This window comes from Scyliorhinus torazame, chromosome 5 (genome assembly GCF_047496885.1).
Source record: "Scyliorhinus torazame isolate Kashiwa2021f chromosome 5, sScyTor2.1, whole genome shotgun sequence".
Lineage (NCBI taxonomy): Eukaryota > Metazoa > Chordata > Chondrichthyes > Carcharhiniformes > Scyliorhinidae > Scyliorhinus > Scyliorhinus torazame.
The window spans coordinates 77,487,061-77,506,412 of NC_092711.1; the positions used below are offsets into that span (position 1 = coordinate 77,487,061).

General features: G+C 48.7%; 1 long non-coding RNA gene across 1 annotated transcript; it reads right to left on the minus strand.

Moving 5' to 3' along the window:
• Positions 1-17,724: 17,724 nt before the first annotated feature.
• On the minus strand, positions 17,725-19,139 carry LOC140421464 (uncharacterized). Its single transcript, XR_011946798.1, has 2 exons — positions 19,062-19,139; positions 17,725-18,611 (listed from the first exon to the last, which is right to left on the minus strand). It is a non-coding gene; the product is annotated as an uncharacterized lncRNA (long non-coding RNA).
• Positions 19,140-19,352: the final 213 nt, after the last annotated feature.

Consider the following 19,352-nt stretch of genomic DNA (forward strand, 5'->3'; position numbering starts at 1 on the left):
CCGGAGCACCCGGAGGAAACACACGCACACATGGGGAGAACGTGAAGACTCCGCACAGACATTGACCCAAGCCGGGAATCGAACCTGGGACCCTAGAGCTGTGAAGCAATTGTACTAACCACTATGCTGCCGTGCTGCCCTAAATGTCTTGGAAATTTGTAAAGCTGGTGGGGTCAAGTGTTCTGTTTAGGATGGGTGATGATGTTGCATTAAAATGAGAAGGACAGGACCAAATGAGAGAGAACTGGAAACATATCAACTAACATAGCGAGGTTGGATGGTCAACTGTTTTGTGAGAATGGAGTCAAGGGAACAGAAGTTGGGGCTTGTGGACAATATAAGCTCGGAGGGAGACAGAAGATTGGAGAGAAACTGGAGAAAGATCCGGGTTCAGGACTCAGATGAGGAAGAACTTTAGACAGTTTGGCCTGGCGGGTTAGTGGGAGGGAGGGAAGCAGCAGAGGCAGCTGATCAGATTGTCTCAATCTCAGTGACAAAGGAACCCCATGAACTCCACACACTTGTTGCCGGAGGTGAGGATGGATGAAACAGGGAGAGGGGGGAGAACATTTCAAAAGGAAGAACTTTTGTTCGAAATATTTCGAAATACTTGATGCACATTGTTTCACGCAATGCTGATTTATTTAACTTTTACCTGGAATATTAACCCCTATAACTGAGCTGGAGTTTATTTACTGTTAAGGGCACAGCCAAAAAGGAAATTTGAGACATTAGCGCATCAGGTCCACAGGACTTTAATAGCACTTCCCACAGTCAGTGCATTGGAATGGTCTCGCTTCAGTGTGAACCTGCAGGTGTTTCAGCAGGGTGGAAGAATCGCTGACTCCCTTTCCACACTTGGAGCAGGTGAATGGCCTCTCCCCGGTGTGAACTCGCTGGTGTAGCAGCCCTGATGATCGAGTGAATCCCTTCCCACATTCGGTGCAGGTGAACGGCCTCTCTCCAGTGTGAATTCGCTGGTGTACAATGAGTTCAGATGACTGCCTGATCCCAGTTCCACAGTCTGAGCACCTGAATGGTCTCTCATCAGTGTGAGCTCGCTGATGACGCTTTAGGTTGAGGGAACTTTTATAGCACCTCTCACAGTCTACACATTTAAAAGGTCTCTCGTCCGTGTGAACCTGCTGGTGTTTCAACAGAGTGGAAGAATCAGTAAATCCCTTTCCACACGTGGAGCAGGTGAATGGCCTCTCCCTAGTGTGAACCCGCTGGTGTTGCAGCCCTGATGATCGAGTGAATCCCTTCCCACACTCTGGGCAGGTGAATGGCGTCTCCCCACTATGAACTCGCTGGTGTCTCAGCAGGTTGGATGATCAGGTGAATCCCTTCCCAGACTCTGGACAGGTGACCAGTCTCTCCCCAGTGTGACTGGGCGGATGGGCTTCCAGCTCCGACAGGGATCTGAATCCCTCCTCACAGTCCCCACATTTCTCCGCACTGCCAGCATTGCTATTTTCTTGCATGTTAAAAATCCGATGATATTCAGATCCTGATGTGATGTCTGGTTTCAGTTTCCCAACTGCAAATCCTCCCCTTCGCACACCCTGTGAAACGGATTGAAAGCAGAAAATAGGGAGTGAGAGAGAACCCACAAAAACACAAAGGCAGGTTGTGAAATTGAGCTGAATGAATCTGGTCATTTGTGGGGCCGGCACTGGGAAAAAGTGACCATGAAAATTGCTGGATTGTCATAAAAATCTACCTGGTCAGGAATTTCCTTCACGGATGGGAACCTACCATCCGGTCTGGGCCTACACAGGATCCTGGCCTCTATACAAATATATGAAATAGGAGCAGGAGTATACCATAAAGCCCATTGAGCTGCTTCAACATTCACTGTGATCATGGCTGATCTTGGTTTAATCTCCAACTTCCCACCATCCTCCCCAAATCTTTTGATTCCCTGAAAAGTTTCTCTATCTCTGGGTTCGAAATTCCCATTTTAATCTTTTTTTTAATAAATGTTTTTTATTGGGTTTTTGAACATAGTATATTTACAGTCATGTACACAGATTGAAATATATATATTTTTTTAAAAAGGAAAAAACTGGTAGGATATTGTACACTGGCACAAGAACAGCAACTCTGTACAGTTCGCAATCTTACGTTTGACAAATAAGTAGGCACCTGATTGTGGGGGGGGGGGGGGGGGGGGGGGGACTGGGAAACTGGGAAACTGGGGAGGTGCATATACATTTGGGTGCCGGAGAAACAATTACAGTAGTTCTGTCCAATACAGAGAAGCAATACAAGAATTGATCTGGTGTTGGTGTTTTTGCTTGCTTCTCCTGGACGGTTTTCACTGCCGCTGTTGTTGCGCGTTCACCTCTGTTTCCGCCATTCGGCCAGTCTTTCTCCAGTATTCTCTTGCTCTCTGTTACTGTATTTGCTGAGCTTGTTGTCGTTTCCCATGCTCTCCTTCCGGCTTTCATTCCCTCGCCTCCCCCCATCCCCCACCCTCTCTGATTCCCCTCTATTATTCCCTGTCCCTTCACTCTCCTCCCTTCTCCTGTGGTTCACTTTTCTTTTCTCTTAGATTTAGCTGTTTCCCCCCGCCAGGTCTTTCTCTCCATCTGCATTTTAATCGTAATCATCTCCTTTAATAGATTCTGCTGATGGCGCACGAGCAGCCCTGACCTCAATTTAAAAATGATCACAAATGTGTTCCAAATGAATACCTGCACCATGAGTAAATTAGCATAGAGTGAATGTGGTGTTTGCGTTGTTCAGTGATTCGCCTGGATAAATGGGGTTTGAGGAATGGAGAGGGATGGCGGGGAGGTAGAGCTGGGTGTTGTCAGTGTGCATGTGAAAACTAACACAGTGCTTTTGGATGATGTTTTAGGGCTGGTTTAGCACAGGGCTAAATAGCTGGCTTTTAAAGCAGACCAAGGCAGGCCAGCAGCACGGTTCAATTCCTGTACCAGCCTCCCCGAACAGGCGCTGGAATGTGGCGACTAGGGGCTTTTCACAGTAACTTCAATTGAAGCCTACTTGTGACAATAAGTGATTTTTATTTCATGTCACCTCGTGGCAGCTTGTAGAGAAATAGGAGGGGCTAAGGATAGATCCTTCGGAGAAACTGAGTACAAGGACTGTGGAGAGGAAAGGGAGTTTGGAGATGGAGAAGTAGTTTGCAAAGCTGGGAGGGACAAGTGTTTTTTTGGGATGCGTGATGACAGTGGATTTAACACTGAGAGAGACAGTACCAGCAGAGATAGAGAGCTCTTCACTATATCGGCTCACATGGAGAAGTTGGGATGTCAGCGGTTTATGGGAATTATCAATGGAGCAGAAGGGGGGTCTCATGGACAAGGGGAGTTCTGACGGGAGAGAAAATAGAGAAAGATGTAAGTTCAGAACTTCGACAAAAATCGGCTTTAGAGACAGTTTCGTCCGGTAGGTTAGTGGAGGAAAGCAGCAGAGGTAGCTGATCAGATTGTCTCAATCTTAGTGACAAAGAAGCTGTGAGAGCTCCTCACACTTGTTATTGGAGGTGAGGATGGAGGACACGGGGAGAAAGAGACCTTCAAAAGGAACTAACTTGTGTTAGCGATATTAAAAAGACACCACACGCTTTGTTTAACACAAACTGATTTGACTTTATTTTTATTCAGAATTTAATTCTTTGTAACTGTATTAGAGTTTATGAACATCAGCAGCAACTGACCCCCCAATGAACATGTTCCAGTCCAGGATGTGATTTTTTTTTATTTTTTTTATAAATGTTTTATTGAAAATTTTTTCCCAAACAACAATTTTTCCCCTCTTACAAAGCAAACGCAACAATAACAATACAGAAATTTTAAACAATACACAAGTAACAAAACCCCTTTATCTTTGACCTAAACTAAACCCCCCCTCCCCCCCCCCCCTCCCCCTGGGTTGCTGCTGCTGGTCATCTGTCTTCCCTCTAACGTTCCCCTAGGTAGTCGAGAAATGGCTGCCACCGCCTGGTGAACCCTTGAGCCGATCCTCTCAGGGCAAACTTTATCTGCTCCAGTTTAATGAACCCCGCCATATCATTTACCCAGGCCTCCAGTCCGGGGGGTTTCGCCTCCTTCCACATGAGTAGGATCCTGCGCCGGGCTACTAGGGACGCAAAGGCCACAACGTCGGCCTCTTTCGCCTCCTGCACTCCCGGCTCTTCCGCAACTCCAAATAGAGCTAACCCCCAGCCTGGTTTGACCCGGGCCTTCACCACCCGCGAAATCACTCCCGTCACTCCCTTCCAATACCCTTCCAGTGCCGGGCATGCCCAAAACATATGTGCGTGGTTTGCCGGGCTCCCGCCACACCTCCCACATTTGTCCTCCACTCCAAAGAACCTGCTCAATCTTGCTCCCGTTATGTGTGCTCTATGTAGCACCTTAAATTGAATCAGGCTAAGCCTGGCGCATGAGGAAGAGGAATTTACCCTGCTTAGGGCATCAGCCCACATACCCTCCTCTATCTCCTCCCCTAGTTCTTCTTCCCACTTTCCTTTTAGTTCGCCCACCGACTCCTCCCCCTCTTCCCTCATCTCTCGGTAAATCTCTGACACCTTGCCCTCTCCGACCCACACCCCTGAAAGCACCCTGTCCTGTATCCCCTGTGTCGGGAGCAATGGAAATTCCCTCACCTGTTGTCTAGTAAATGCCCTCACCTGCATATATCTCAAGAAATTTCCCCGGGGCAACTTATACTTTTCCTCCAATGCTCCCAAGCTCGCAAAAGTCCCATCTATAAATAAATCTCCCACCCTCCTAATTCCCAACTGGAACCAGCTCTGAAATCCTCCATCCATTCTTCCTGGGGCGAACCTATGGTTGTTCCTGATTGGGGACCCCACCAGGGCTCCCCGCACCCCTCTCTGTCGCCTCCACTGTCCCCAGATATTTAATGTTGCCGCCACCACCGGGTTCGTGGTAAACTTTTTAGGTGAGATCGGTAGCGGCGCCGTCACCAGCGCCTCTAAACTCGTCCCTTTACAGGACTTTCTCTCCAGTCTTTCCCACGCCGCTCCCTCACCCTCCATCATCCATTTACGTATCATTGCCACATTGGCGGCCCAATAGTAATCGCCCAAGTTCGGTAGTGCCAATCCTCCTCTGTCCCTACTACACTGAAGGAACCCCCTCCTTACTCTCGGAACTTTCCCTGCCCACACGAAGCTCGTGATGCTCCTGTCTATTTTATTAAAAAAGGTCTTAGTGATTAGGATAGGGAGACATTGAAATACAAATAAGAACCTCGGGAGGACCATCATCTTAATTGCTTGCACCCTGCCCGCCAGCGATAGAGGCTGCATGTCCCACCTCTTGAAGTCCTCCTCCATTTGTTCTACCAACCGTGTCAGATTAAGTCTGTGCAAGGTTCCCCAGCTCCTAGCGATCTGAATCCCCAGGTATCGGACGTTTCTTTCCACTTTCCTTAGAGGCAAGCCTTCTATCTCTCTACTCTGGTCCCCTGGATGTATCACAAATAATTCACTCTTCCCCATGTTTAGCCTATACCCCGAGAAATCCCCGAACCCCCTCAAAATTCGCATAACCTCTATCATTCCCCCCGCTGGGTCCGACACGTATAACAATAGGTCATCCGCATATAACGAGACTCGGTGTTCTTCTCCCCCTCTAATCACCCCTCTCCATTTCCTGGAGTCTCTCAACGCCATGGCCAGAGGTTCAATTGCCAACGCGAACAACAATGGAGACAGCGGGCATCCCTGTCTTGTTCCCCTATATAGTCGGAAATACTCCGATCTATGTCGACCTGTAACTACGCTTGCCGTTGGAGCCCCATAAAGAAGTCTAACCCAGCTAATAAACCCGTTCCCAAACCCAAACCTCCTTAACACTTCCCATAAATACTCCCACTCCACCCTATCAAATGCCTTCTCTGCGTCCATTGCCGCCACTATCTCTGCCTCCCCCTCCACTGGGGGCATCATTATCACCCCTAATAGTCGTCGCACGTTAACATTCAGTTGTCTCCCTTTTACGAACCCTGTCTGGTCTTCGTGCACCACCCCCGGGACACAGTCCTCTATCCTCGATGCCAGTACCTTTGCCAACAATTTGGCGTCCACGTTCAACAATGAAATGGGTCTATAGGACCCGCACTGCAACGGATCTTTATCCCTCTTCAAAATTAACGATATCGTCGCCTCCGACATCGTCGGGGGTAGAGTCCCCCCTTTCCTGGCCTCATTGAACGTCCTCACCATCAACGGGGCCAACAAGTCCACATATTTTCTGTAATACTCCACCGGGAACCCGTCTGGTCCTGGGGCCTTCCCTGCTTGCATGCTTCCCAGTCCCTTAATAACCTCGTCCACCCCAATCGGTGCCCCCAGGCCTACCACCCCCCGCTCCTCCACTTTCGGGAACCTCAATTGGTCCAGGAACTGCCGCATCCCCTCCTCTCCCTCTGGGGGTTGAGACCTATACAGTTCCTCATAGAAGGTCTTGAACACCTCATTTATCTTTCCTGCCCTTCGCACCGTGTCTCCCCTTTCGTCTCTAATTCCTCCTATTTCCCTCGCTGCTGCCCTCTTTCGCAATTGATGAGCCAACAGGCGACTCGCCTTTTCCCCATATTCATACCTCCTCCCCTGTGCCTTCCTCCACAGTACCTCCGCCTTTCTGGTGGTCAGAAGGTCAAATTCCGTCTGGAGTCGTCTCCTCTCCCTGTACAATTCCTCCTCCGGGGTCTCTGCAAATTCCCTATCCACCCTTAAAATCTCCCCCAGTCATCTTTCCCTTTCCTTGGCCTCTGTTTTCCTTTTGTGGGCCCCAATGGAGATCAGCTCTCCTCTGACCACCGCTTTTAGTGCTTCCCATACCACTCCCACCGGGACCTCGCCGTCGTCATTGACCTCCAGGTATCTCTCAATACACCCCCGCACTCTTGCACACACTCCCTCATCCGCCATCAGTCCCACATCTAATCGCCAGAGTGTTCTCTGCTCCCTTTCCTCTCCTAATTCCAGGTCCACCCAATGTGGGGCATGATCCGAAACCGCTATGGCTGAGTACTCAGCTTCTTCCACCCTAGAGATCAACGACCTTCCCAAAACAAAAAAATCTATCCGGGAGTACACTTTATGGACATGGGAGAAGAAGGAATACTCCCTAGCCCTAGGTCTAAGAAATCGCCATGGATCCACTCCCCCCATTTGGTCCATAAACCCCTTAAGTACCTTGGCCGCTGCCGGCCTTCTTCCGGTCCTTGAGCTGGATCTATCTAGCCCCGGGTCCAGCACCGTATTAAAGTCCCCTCCTAAAATCAAGTTTCCTACCTCCAGGTCCGGTATACGCCCCAGCATCCGTCTCATAAATCCCGCATCGTCCCAGTTTGGGGCATACACGTTAACCAACACGACCTCCATTCCCTCCAGCCTGCCACTCACCATTACATATCTACCTCCGCTATCTGCTACGCTGTTCTTTGCTTCAAATGCGACCTGTTTCCCCACCAAAATGGCCACCCCTCTATTCTTTGCGTCCAGTCCTGAGTGGAACACCTGTCCCACCCATCCTTTCCTTAGCCTAACTTGGTCCGCCACCTTTAGGTGCGTCTCTTGGAGCATAACCACGTCTGCCCTTAGTCCTTTCAAATGCGCGAGCACTCGGGCCCTTTTTATCGGTCCGTTCAGGCCTCTCACGTTCCACGTGATCAGCCTCACTAGGGGGCTACCTGCCCCCCTCCCGTGTCGACTAGCCATTACCTTCTCTAGGCCAGTCCCATATCCCGCCTCCGCGCTCCCGCTCGCTCCCCCAGCGTCGCACACCATCCCCGCCCACCCACTCTTTAGCCATTTCCTTTTGGATTTCCGCAGCAGCAACCCAGTTGTCCCCCCCCCCCTTCTCCCTCCCTCCTCCCCTCCCCGCTAGATCTCTTTCTAGCTTGATTGCTCCCCCCATATTACTTCCGTAAGTCAGCTAACTTCAACTGACCCCGGCTACTCCTGCTCACTCCTCGACCCCCCCCATGTGGGGAACTCCCATCCGCCTTGCGCCTGTCTTCCCGCCTTATTCTTTCTGGTGCGGGAACATCCCTTTACCTGACCCGCCTCTTATGGCGCAGCTCCCTTTCCCCTCCCCCTCCCCTTCCCCATTCTCCAACTATGTCCCGTCTTTCCCCCCTCACCGGCGCCCACATTTCCCCAATGTCTCCCCCCTTCCCTGTTTACTTCTCAATTAACTTCCACCGTAACATTAACAATAACATTTCCTGCAGCATCAGTCCCTCAGTTCCGATCCAATTTCTCTTCTTTGATGAAGGTCCATGCTTCCTCCGCCGTCTCGAAATAATGGTGTCTCTCCTGATACGTGACCCATAGTCTTGCCGGCTGCAGCATCCCGAACTTCACCTTCCTTTTATGCAACACCTCTTTGGCTCGGTTGAAGCTCGCCCTCCTTCTCGCCACCTCCGCACTCCAATCCTGGTATACCCGTACCACTGCATTCTCCCATCTGCTACTCCGCACCTTTTTAGCCCATCTCAGGACCTCTTCTCTATCCTTAAGGCGGTAAAATCGCACGATTATCGCCCTGGGTGGTTCCCCCGCTTTTGGTCTTCTCGCCGGAATCCGATTTGCCCACTCCACCTCCAAGGGGCCCGTAGGGGCCTCAGCACCCATCAGTGAGCTCAGCATCGTACTTGCGTACGCTCCACAGTCCACTCCTTCCACACCCTCAGGGAGACCCAGTATCCGAAGGTTCTTCCTTCGCGCTCCATTTTCTAGGGCTTCGATCCTTTCAGTACACTTTTTATGAAGTGCCTCGTGCGTCTGTGTCTTAAGCGCCAGGCCCAGGATCTCGTCCTCAATATCTGTCACCTTCTGCTCCACCACACGGAGCTCTGTCTCCTGGGTCTTTAATGTCTCCTTGAGCCCCTCAATTGCCTGTAGCAACGGGGTCAGCACCTCCCTCTTCAGCAGCTCCACGCACCGTCTCACAATTTCATGCTCAGGCCCCCATGTCGCCTGCGCTTTCTCCGCCGCCATCTTGTACTTCTCTCTTTCTGACCCTTTGGTCGACGATTCCTCGCGCTGCAGCCGCCGCCGCCGGTTTTTTCCTCCTTCGTTTGGGGGGGACTCCCTTCTCACACGCCCCACACCGGGTTGCGTCGTCGAAAAATTCCCCGTTGGGGCTCTTAAAAGAGCCCGAAGGTCCGTCGGAGCTGGAGCCGCCGAAGCGTGCGGCTAGCTAGGCATCACCGCAACCGGAAGTCCCTTCAGTGGCCTTGATGAGGTCTTTTCACAGTTGTTCCCTCTGCTGCTAGAATTCACCTTTGATACAGGCCCTCAGGTCAGCTTGCAGCTTTAAGCTTGCCCTTCCCCCGCCTGCATGCTGGAAGAGGCCCTGTTTATCCTGTAGTTGCAGCCAAATCTTTCACTGTTTCTGCGTGTGTCTGGCAACCAAGAGACATACCCTTCCTGGGGGACACTGTCGGGGGAATATTGCCGCCTTCTTCCCACACCGGGAAATGTCAAACAAATGCCGTGGGGGCCCTGTAAAAGAGCCCAAAAGTCCGTTCCAAGCAGGAGCTGCCGAATGTGCGACCTAGCTCTGCATAGCCGCACCCGGAAGTGTCCAGGATGTGATTAACAGCGAGCTCCAATCACTGAAGTTACTTGTGAACTTGCTCGTGCATCAGCAGATTGGATAACTGAGTGAATCCCCTCCCACACTCCGAGCAGTGTGAACTCGCTGGTGTGCAGTGAGGTCAGATGATCGCCTGAATCCACTTCCACAGTGAGAGCACCTGAACGGTCTCTCGTCAGTGCGAACACGGTGATGAGATATCAGTTCCCCAGAACTTTTACAACACTTCTCACAGTCTGGACATTTAAATGGTCTCTCCCCAGTGTGAACTCGCTGATGTACAGAGAGATCAGATGATCGTCTGAACCCAGTCCCACAGTGAGAGCACCTGAACGGCCTCTCCTCGGTGTGAACACGTTGATGAGATATCACTTCCCCAGAACTCTTATAACACTTCTCACAGTCTGGACATTTAAATGGTCTCTCCCCAGTGTGAATTCGCTGGTGTCTCAGCAGATTGGCGGAATGAGCAAATCCTTTCCCACACTGCGAACAGGTGAATGGCCTCTCCCCAGCATGAATGTGTTGGTGTGTCTGCAAGTGGTATGTGTGTATGAATCCTTTCCCGCACTCGAAGCAGGTGAATGGTCTCTCCCCAGTGTGAATGCGCTGATGGATTTTCAACTTGGATGGACAATCAAATCCGTTCCCACAATCCCCACATTCCCATGGTTTTTCCCCGGTGTGACTGCATTTATGTTTCGAAAGGCCAGATGATCGACTGAAGCCTTGTCCACACACAGAACACGTGTACGGTTTCTCCCCTCTGTGAACGGTGCATCTTCCTTCCATCTTCAAACTCCCATGATGTTTATGTTACAAACATTTTGGTGAGTGTAGATCTTGATGTGATGTTCAGTTTGAATTTCCTGACTGAAGTTCCTTCACTTCTAATACTCTGCAAAATTGATTCAAAACAGAAAATAGGGAGTGAGAGAGAACCCACAAAAACACAAAGGCAGGGTGTGAAATTGAGCTGAATGAATCTGGACATTTGTGGGGCCGGCACTGGGAAAAAGTGACCATGAAAACTGCTGGGTTGTCATAAAAAACAACTGGTTCACCTCTATGGGAGGAGAGAGGGAGAGTGTGTGTGAGAGAGATGGTGCGAGAGAGAGGGTGTGAGTGAGAGAGAGGGTGCGAGAGACAGAGAGAGAGGGTGCGGGAGAGACAGAGTGTGTGTGGGACAGAGAGCATTTGGGAAAGAGAGGCAGAGACAGCGAGGGAGTGTATGTATGTGTGTGTGTGTGTGTGTGTGAGTGAGTGTGTAAACACAGCGAATGGTAATGACCTGAAACGCAAACACTTGCGTTCAAAGGACGATAATGTTCACTTCCTGATGAATCAAGTGAAGCTGTCACATTGTGACGTAAGAGTTTGCTCAAGGTTCCTGTCTGTAAATCCTCTTCTAATACCCTGAAAATGAAATTTACAAAAGGTATCAATGTCAATCCAAAAATGGAATTCAGAAAATAAATTTGTGGTTTGGGTTTGTCTTGTGTAAATTCTCCCTTTCTAACTTCCTGTAAAAGGAGTTTCCCAAATCCATCATTGTGTGGGGCAGCACGGTGGCACAGCGATTGACACTGCTGCCTTACAGCACCAGGGACTTGGATTCAATTTCGATCTTTTGGGTCACTGTCTGTCTGGGTCACTGTCTGCCTGTGTTTGTGTTGATTTCTTCGGGGTGCTCCAGTTTCCTCCCACAGTCCAAAGGTGGATTGGCTGTGTTAAATTGCACCTTATGTCCAAAGATATGTTTGTTAGGTGGGGTTACGGGAACAGGGCGGGGGCTTAGGTAGGGTGTTCTTTCAGAGGATCTGTGCAGACTTGATGGGCTGAATGGCCTCCTTATGCACTGTCGGGATTCTATGACTGCCAGTCTAGGATAGAAATTCCCAACATTCCCTTCTCCTGCTCCCTAATCCAGTATGAATGTTCATGCTCCCCTCTGCACTTTAATTTTTTTTTTTAAGAGTATCCAATTATTTATTTATGTATTTATTTATTTCCAATTAAGGCAATTTATGGAGCAATTACTGATACTGTGCATGCTTTCATCATAGCCCGGCCCCGCCCTTCATTCACTCTGATTGGTTGGACCAGCTGCGCTCGGTCGGTCCTCCAGTCCCGCCACTCCTCTTCCTATTGGTCCGGAGCCGCTGTTAATCACCCGGGCATTGTGACCGTTCCAGATGGTGAGAGCCGCCACAGGCTCAGGCTGATTATCCAATAATTTTTTTAAAATAAAGTTATTAAAAATAACTTTAGAGTACCCAATTCATTTTTTCCAATTAAGGGACAATTTAGCATGGTCAATCCACCTACCTTGCACATGGGGGTAAAACCCACGCAGACACGGGGATAATTTGCAAACTCCACACGGACAGTGACCCAGGGCCAAGATTCAAACCCGGGTCCTCAGCGCCGTAGTCCCAGTGCTAACCACTGTACTGCCCTCTCCCCGCTTATACTTTGCCCCTCGTCGTCATCAGCAGTCCTTCATTTGAGGATGACGTCTACTCAGGGTCTTGAGTTTTTGCCATGGGTGGACAGAACCACAGATCTTGAGACCATCAGGTATTGGGATCAGGAGAGCAGGATGTATTTCCCTTTCTTTCCATCAATCCACCGCCCCATCATTCAGACATTGGGACTCAAAGGGTGATAACAGTTTGATGGACAGGTTGTCTGCATTCTGAACAATGGGTAACAAGCTCCTCCCACTCATCAAAACGTTGCCCCCGACAAAGATGGCGACCACGCATGCGCCATGGTGCACACTCATTCCAATAAAGATGGCGGCCGTTAATCCAGGCCGAAAATGAGGGGCTGCAGCCCCACTCGGTACAATCTGGGTCCGGTAAACTCTTTTCAGAGTTTAATGACTCACACAATGTGCTTACGCAGCGTTTCCGACCTTCCCCGCGATCTCACGCACCCTACATATTGTTAACCGCCTCTTACAAATTATGGATACAAAGAAGAAATAGCCGCTCTCCATCGCCATTACTGACACTGCGCATGCTTCAATATCAGCTGGTCCCGCCCCTCATTCACTCCGAGTGGTTGGAGGATCAGCCGCTCTCGGTCGGGCCTCCAGTCCCGCCCCTCCTCTTCCTATTGGTCCGGAGCCGCTGTCAATCACCCGGGCATTGTGACAGTTCTCGATGGTGACAGCCGCCTCAGGCTCAGGCTGACTCGCTGATTGTCCAATAATGTTTTTAAAAATAACTTTAGACTACGTGGCCAATCCCCCTACCCTGCACATCTTTGGGTTGTGGGGCAAAACCCACGCAAACACAGGGAGAATGTGCAAACTCCGCATGGACAGTGACCCAGAGCCAGGATGGGACCTGGGACCTCAGCACCGTGAGGCAGCAGTGCTAACCACTGTGCTCCTTGATTCTCCAATAATAACAGTGAGAGTCTCAGTAACAATAATAGTGGAGATGGGGCCCAGAGGAGAAACAGCAAAGGATTCACTCACTTTGAGAGCAACTAACACTGTCTGGTCCCTTAAGTCAGGCTGCAGTATGTGAGTGAAAACATCATTGGATCAAATGTAATGATGATACAGTAAGCATCTAGAGAACCAAAACTAAATTTGGTTTTCAAATAATAGTGAAGTAGTCATGGTTTGTTGACAACATAATATAATCCGCTTCTGGTGTGTGTTACTCTGTCCCATTAGACATTAACCTTAAAAAAATTTTTTTTAGAGTACCCAATTAATTTTTTTCCAAGGGGAAATATAGTGTGGCCAATCCACCTACTCTGCACACCTTCAGGTTGTGGGGGTGAGACACACACAGACTCAGGGAGAATTTACAAACTCCACACGGACAGTGACCCAGGGCCAGGATCGAACCCGGGACCATGGCACTGTGAGGCAGCAGTGCCACTGCAGCACAGTGGTTAGCACAGTTGCTTCACATCTCCAGGGTTCCAGGTTCGATTCCCATGTTGGGTCAGTATCTGTGCGGAGTCTGCACGTTTTCCCCGTGTCCACATGGGTTTCCTCCGGGAGCTCCAGTTTCCTCCCACATTTCAACGATGTGCAGGTTTGGTGGATTGGCCATGCAAAATCGCCCTTAGTGTCCAAAAAGGTTAGATGGTGTTACTGGGTTACCGGGTTACAGTGGAGGTGTGGGCTTAGATAGCGTGATCTTTCCATGGGCCTGTGCAGACTCGATGGGCCGAATGGCCTCCTTCTGCACTGTAAATTCTATGATTTATGATCGAGCCCTAAGCACTAGGCGGCTACCCTTCATCAGACAATAACCTGCCTTTTATTCCAATTCTGGTGTATGTTACCACTGCAGGTCCTGGGCTTAATGAGGCTGGTACAATAAACAGAGTCTGGTTCCAGTGCCTCTGAGGTCATTTGACCTGCAGGTAAGCTGACATTAATGGAGACAAAAGGCCCAGTAAATATCCAATTGTAATAGGAGGACAAGGTGTAAGGAAGCAATGATATTTTGAGGTGTCTGTGTTGTGGTGAGTGTCACTGGGAGGTGTGTGATAAAATAGGAATGGAAACATGACAGAACCACGTGTGACTGACTCCACCTGACTGAGAGCTGTTATACTCAAGGGGACAGCAATGAGGACATGGGGAACTCCAGAGATTTCTGATATTCGAGGTACATCTGTTAGAGGAACTGAAAATATTCAGATCCTTCTTGTGGTCCCAAGTTACATAGTCACACAGGAAATGTATCCGACAGCTCATCAAAACCAAAGTTTTAATCTTCTCTTTGAGACACACTGTGATTGAAAAGGTCAAATGTTAAAACATCAGTTTGAGCAAAATTCAGAATGTCACAAAGATGAGTGAACTGTCCAATTAACCCCATTCACCATAACTCTGCCAATTTACCGTCCACAAGAATTTATCCAATTCCCTTTGAAATTTACTGTTAAATCTGCTTCCTGCAGCCTGTCAGTGTGAATTCTAGATCACATCACATCACTGTGTAAAAACAATTCTCCTCATCACCTCCTTGGGTTCTGTTGTAAAATATCTTAAACCTCTGTGTCCTCTGGTTATAAACCCTCCTGCTCTTGGGAAACAGTTTCTCCCCATCGACACTATCACAAATCTTTCCTCATTTTAAACACCTCTATTAAATCTCCCCTTCACTTTCCCTGATCTCAGAGGGACAATCCCGGTTTCTCTTGCTCTGAGTCACAGGGACTCGAAACGTTAACTCTGTTTCTCTCTGTACCGATGCTGCCAGAACTGCTGACTTTCCAACATTTCTGTTTTTCTCCCTCTTTTTCCTTCTTCAATCTATCACAAACACTTCATGATTTTGAACACCTCAATTAAATAGGAATAGGAGTGAAATATAGATGGAAGGAGAAAGAAAGACTGAGAGAAGAACTGAGAGATTTTAAAAAACAGAAAGGTGAGGTGGCAAGAGATAAAAGCTGAGAAATAGAGGAAACAAGTAACACAGAAAGAATAATATAAAATATAAGGGAGCAGGTTATCAGTTCCTAGCTACAGAGAACAGAAATAACTCAGTGACTGATCCACAGACACAGCCGGTTCTGTCTGGGAATGGAGACTCTGAACAGAAATAACCGGCTCATTTGTAAATGTCACCACAATGTGATCTGTGTGACTCTGCATTGACTCTGTGGACAGATATAGGCCACACTGACAGATGTTATCACCAGATTGTGGTCAATAGGTTTATTTTCTGCTCAGATGTCAGATGTGTGGTTTGGAACCGGCAGCACAGAAACAGGAAGTTGTGTTACCTGAGAATGAAATTGCAGGCGTCAGTTTCATGTTATCACCATGAACAGACTTCCTGCCTGTGATAAGCTGAGAGAGAAGAGAATGAGAGACAGGAGAGCAGGTTCACACACCCGAGGATCACTGAGAACGATCAGAATAAGGAGACAACCCAGAAAACGGCCAATAGGAATCTTCAGCTGAACACATCACTCATTCTTAAAGGGACAGTCGGGGCTCTGACACTGCTCAGCTCCCAGTTAAAGGGGCAGGCACAGCTTCGCCCTTTTCTCTGTTATGTTTATGATTGTAAAAGGCTGGTAGGGGTGAGGTTTATTTAAAAGGACGGAATGTGGGAAGCACACATCAATAAAACTGGAAATTCTTGGACACAAGCTGCAGCTCCTTCTTTATCTGGGAATGAAACTATTGTCTAATTCTCCCTGCTGTTACCAGGTTCCTGTGATGACCTCCTGCTGGTTTTTAATGCAAACTTCCAGCAATCTATTTTAAGTAGGTTTCAATTCAATGAATTCATTGTGACTGTCACACAAACACATTAAAATGTTTTAGACGGATTCCGATGCATTTTCAGCCTGGAAACAAACCAGCTGCTTTACATTCAATCAGGAACATCACAGTTTTACACCAATTGCTGATTTGACAGCACAGTGGGCTAAACAGCAAGCGTGTAATGCAGATCAAGGCTAGCAGCGCGGGTGTAATTCCCGTACCGGCCTCCCCGAATAGGTGCTGGAATGTGGCGACTAGGGGCTTTTCACAGGAACTTCATTGAAGCCTACATGTATAAGCAATTATTATTATTACATTTCCAGCATTCACCATTGTTCTTCCCGACTCTGAACACAGTTGTAAAGAAGACTTCTGTTCCATGTCTAGGGGTTCTGAGATTTGGCGGAGAGCGGGTGGAACATATTTCTTACACATCTCAGGATTAACCCACACGGGGACTTTGCTGACAGTGAAGAGTGATGAGAAAGACCAAAGTGTCATTTGTCTCTCTCAGTGTGACCCTGAAGGACTGTGTCCAGGCTGAAGTTCTGTTCCTGCCATATGATCCTCCCCCAGATTGTCATTTCTCAGCTCCAGACAGGTGATGTTCAACACTCAGGTGGGAAAGACAAAAATCTGCAACAACGTTTCAAACAAAGCTGAATTATTTCACATTTATTCAGAATAATAAACCTCATCAGTAGATTAAGGCAGTCAGAGTGAACATTTTTTTTTTTTTTTTTTTTTTATAAATGTTTTATTGAAATTTTTTTCCCAAACAACAATTTTTCCCCTCTTACAAAGCAAACGCAACAATAACAATACAGAAATTTTAAACAATACACAAGTAACAAAACCCCTTTATCTTTGACCTAAACTAAACCCCCCCTCCCCCCCCCCCCCTCCCCCTGGGTTGCTGCTGCTGGTCATCTGTCTTCCCTCTAACGTTCCCCTAGGTAGTCGAGAAATGGCTGCCACCGCCTGGTGAACCCTTGAGCCGATCCTCTCAGGGCAAACTTTATCTGCTCCAGTTTAATGAACCCCGCCATATCATTTACCCAGGCCTCCAGTCCGGGGGGTTTCGCCTCCTTCCACATGAGTAGGATCCTGCGCCGGGCTACTAGGGACGCAAAGGCCACAACGTCGGCCTCTTTCGCCTCCTGCACTCCCGGCTCTTCCGCAACTCCAAATAGAGCTAACCCCCAGCCTGGTTTGACCCGGGCCTTCACCACCCGCGAAATCACTCCCGTCACTCCCTTCCAATACCCTTCCAGTGCCGGGCATGCCCAAAACATATGTGCGTGGTTTGCCGGGCTCCCGCCACACCTCCCACATTTGTCCTCCACTCCAAAGAACCTGCTCAATCTTGCTCCCGTTATGTGTGCTCTATGTAGCACCTTAAATTGAATCAGGCTAAGCCTGGCGCATGAGGAAGAGGAATTTACCCTGCTTAGGGCATCAGCCCACATACCAGAGTGAACATTATTCAGTCCTGGACATGATTAACAACATCAATGAAGGTATAATCTAAACCTTGTAGTCGCTTGTGAACTCGCTGGTGTGTTAACAGGTGGGATGAGTGAGTAAACCCCTTTCCTCAGACATTGCAGTTGAATGGCCGCTCCCAGTGTGAACTCAATGATGTTCCAGAAGATAAGATAAATGAGAAAATTCCTTCCCACATATGGAGCAAGTGAATGGCCTCTCCCCACTGTGAACTCTCTGGTGTGTGAGCAGGTTGGATGACTGACTGAATCTCTTCCCACACACAGAGCAGCTGAATGGCCTTTCCCCAGTGTGAACTCGCTGGTGATTCAATAGGTTGGATGAACGAGTGAATCCCTTCCCACATACTGAGCAAGTGAACGGCTTCTCCTCACTGTGAACCTGCTGATGTGTCAGAAGGTTGTATGAACGTGTGAATCCCTTCCCACATTCAGAGCAGGTGAACGGTCTATCCCCTGTATGAAGTTGCTGGTGTATCAGAATGTTGGATGAATTAATGAATCCTTTCCCACAGTCAGAGCAGGTGAATGGCCTCTCCCCAGTGTGAATTCTCTGGTGGTTCAGTAGGGCAGATGGACAGCTGAATCCTTTCCCACACAGAGCAGGTGAATGGTCTCGCCCCAGTGTGACTGCGACGATGAACTTCCAGTTGTGATGGGTAACTGAATCCCTTCCCACAGTCCACACATTTCCACAGTTTCTCCATGGTGAGGGGTCTTTATGTCTCTCCCGGATGAAGCTTTGTCCACACTGGTTTAGCCTGGGGCTGGTTTAGGACACTGGGCTAAATCGCTGGCTTTTAAAGCAGACCAAGGCAGGCGAGCAGCACAGTTTAATTCCCGTACCAGCCTCCCCGAACAGGCGCCGGAATGTGGCGACTAGGGGCGTTTCACAGTAACTTCATTTGAAGCCTACTTGGGACAATAAGCGACTTTCATTTCATTTTTTCACAAACAAGCATTTAATTTCTCCCTGCAGTGAATGATGTGATACATTTTTTTGAGGCTGTGTAACTGGTTAAAACTCTCCCCACAGTCAGTGGATTGGAAAACTCTCATTGGGGTGAGTCTCGGTGCTTTTGCAGTCACCTTGCTGAAACAGAACAAACACTTCTCCTTCCAAATTCAAAGAATGAAGATATTGAGCTCTTAATGAATTGAGTGACTGTCAAATTTCGATGTGATGTTTGGTTTGAGTTTTCTGTCATCCAATCCTCCACTTCCAATATCCTGTAAAAGGAGTTTACAAAAGTCATCACTGTCAATCCAGAGTAGAAATTCTGAACAGACAATTCTAGTTTCGCTGGAACATTTTTCCCTCTCTTGTTCCCCCAAAGCTGTAAATCCCCGTCCCACACACTCTCCTTCCTCCCTGGGCTGCAATCCAAACCCATCTCACCATCTGCATCATTTCTTTCCTCCACTCCCAGTTTTCTCCCTCCCTTTCCTCTGCCTGGGTTCAGTTCTCCAGCTCCTGTCTGCAGACTGACAATAAAACCAATGGGTCTTATTGGGGGGGGGGGGGGGGGAGTTGGTAAGAAGTCTTACAACACCAGGTTAAAGTCCAACAGGTTTTTTCGATATCACTAGCTTTCGGAGCGCTGCTCCTTCCAAGGAGTGATATCAAAACAAACCTGTTGGACTTTAACCTGGTGTTGTAAGACTTCTTACTGTGCTCACCCCAGTCCAACGCCGGCATCTCCACATCATGGGCTGGCGGCGGATCTCATTCAGCGTTTGGGAGCTGGACTCACTATCACTGCAGCTGCGCTCAGCCCGGAGCAGCACCGCGCATGCTCCGCACAGAGAGGCGACTTCCGGGGGCGGGACATTCCTACTCGTTCTGGCTCCTGTGATGGAGATGGGGCGTATTCATCCGCGCCCGGCATTCCGGGTGGACTAATCCGCCATTGTTCCATTACGTTCCTTAGAGTGATAAATTGGTTCCAGCACTTTTGATACAGTTCGGTG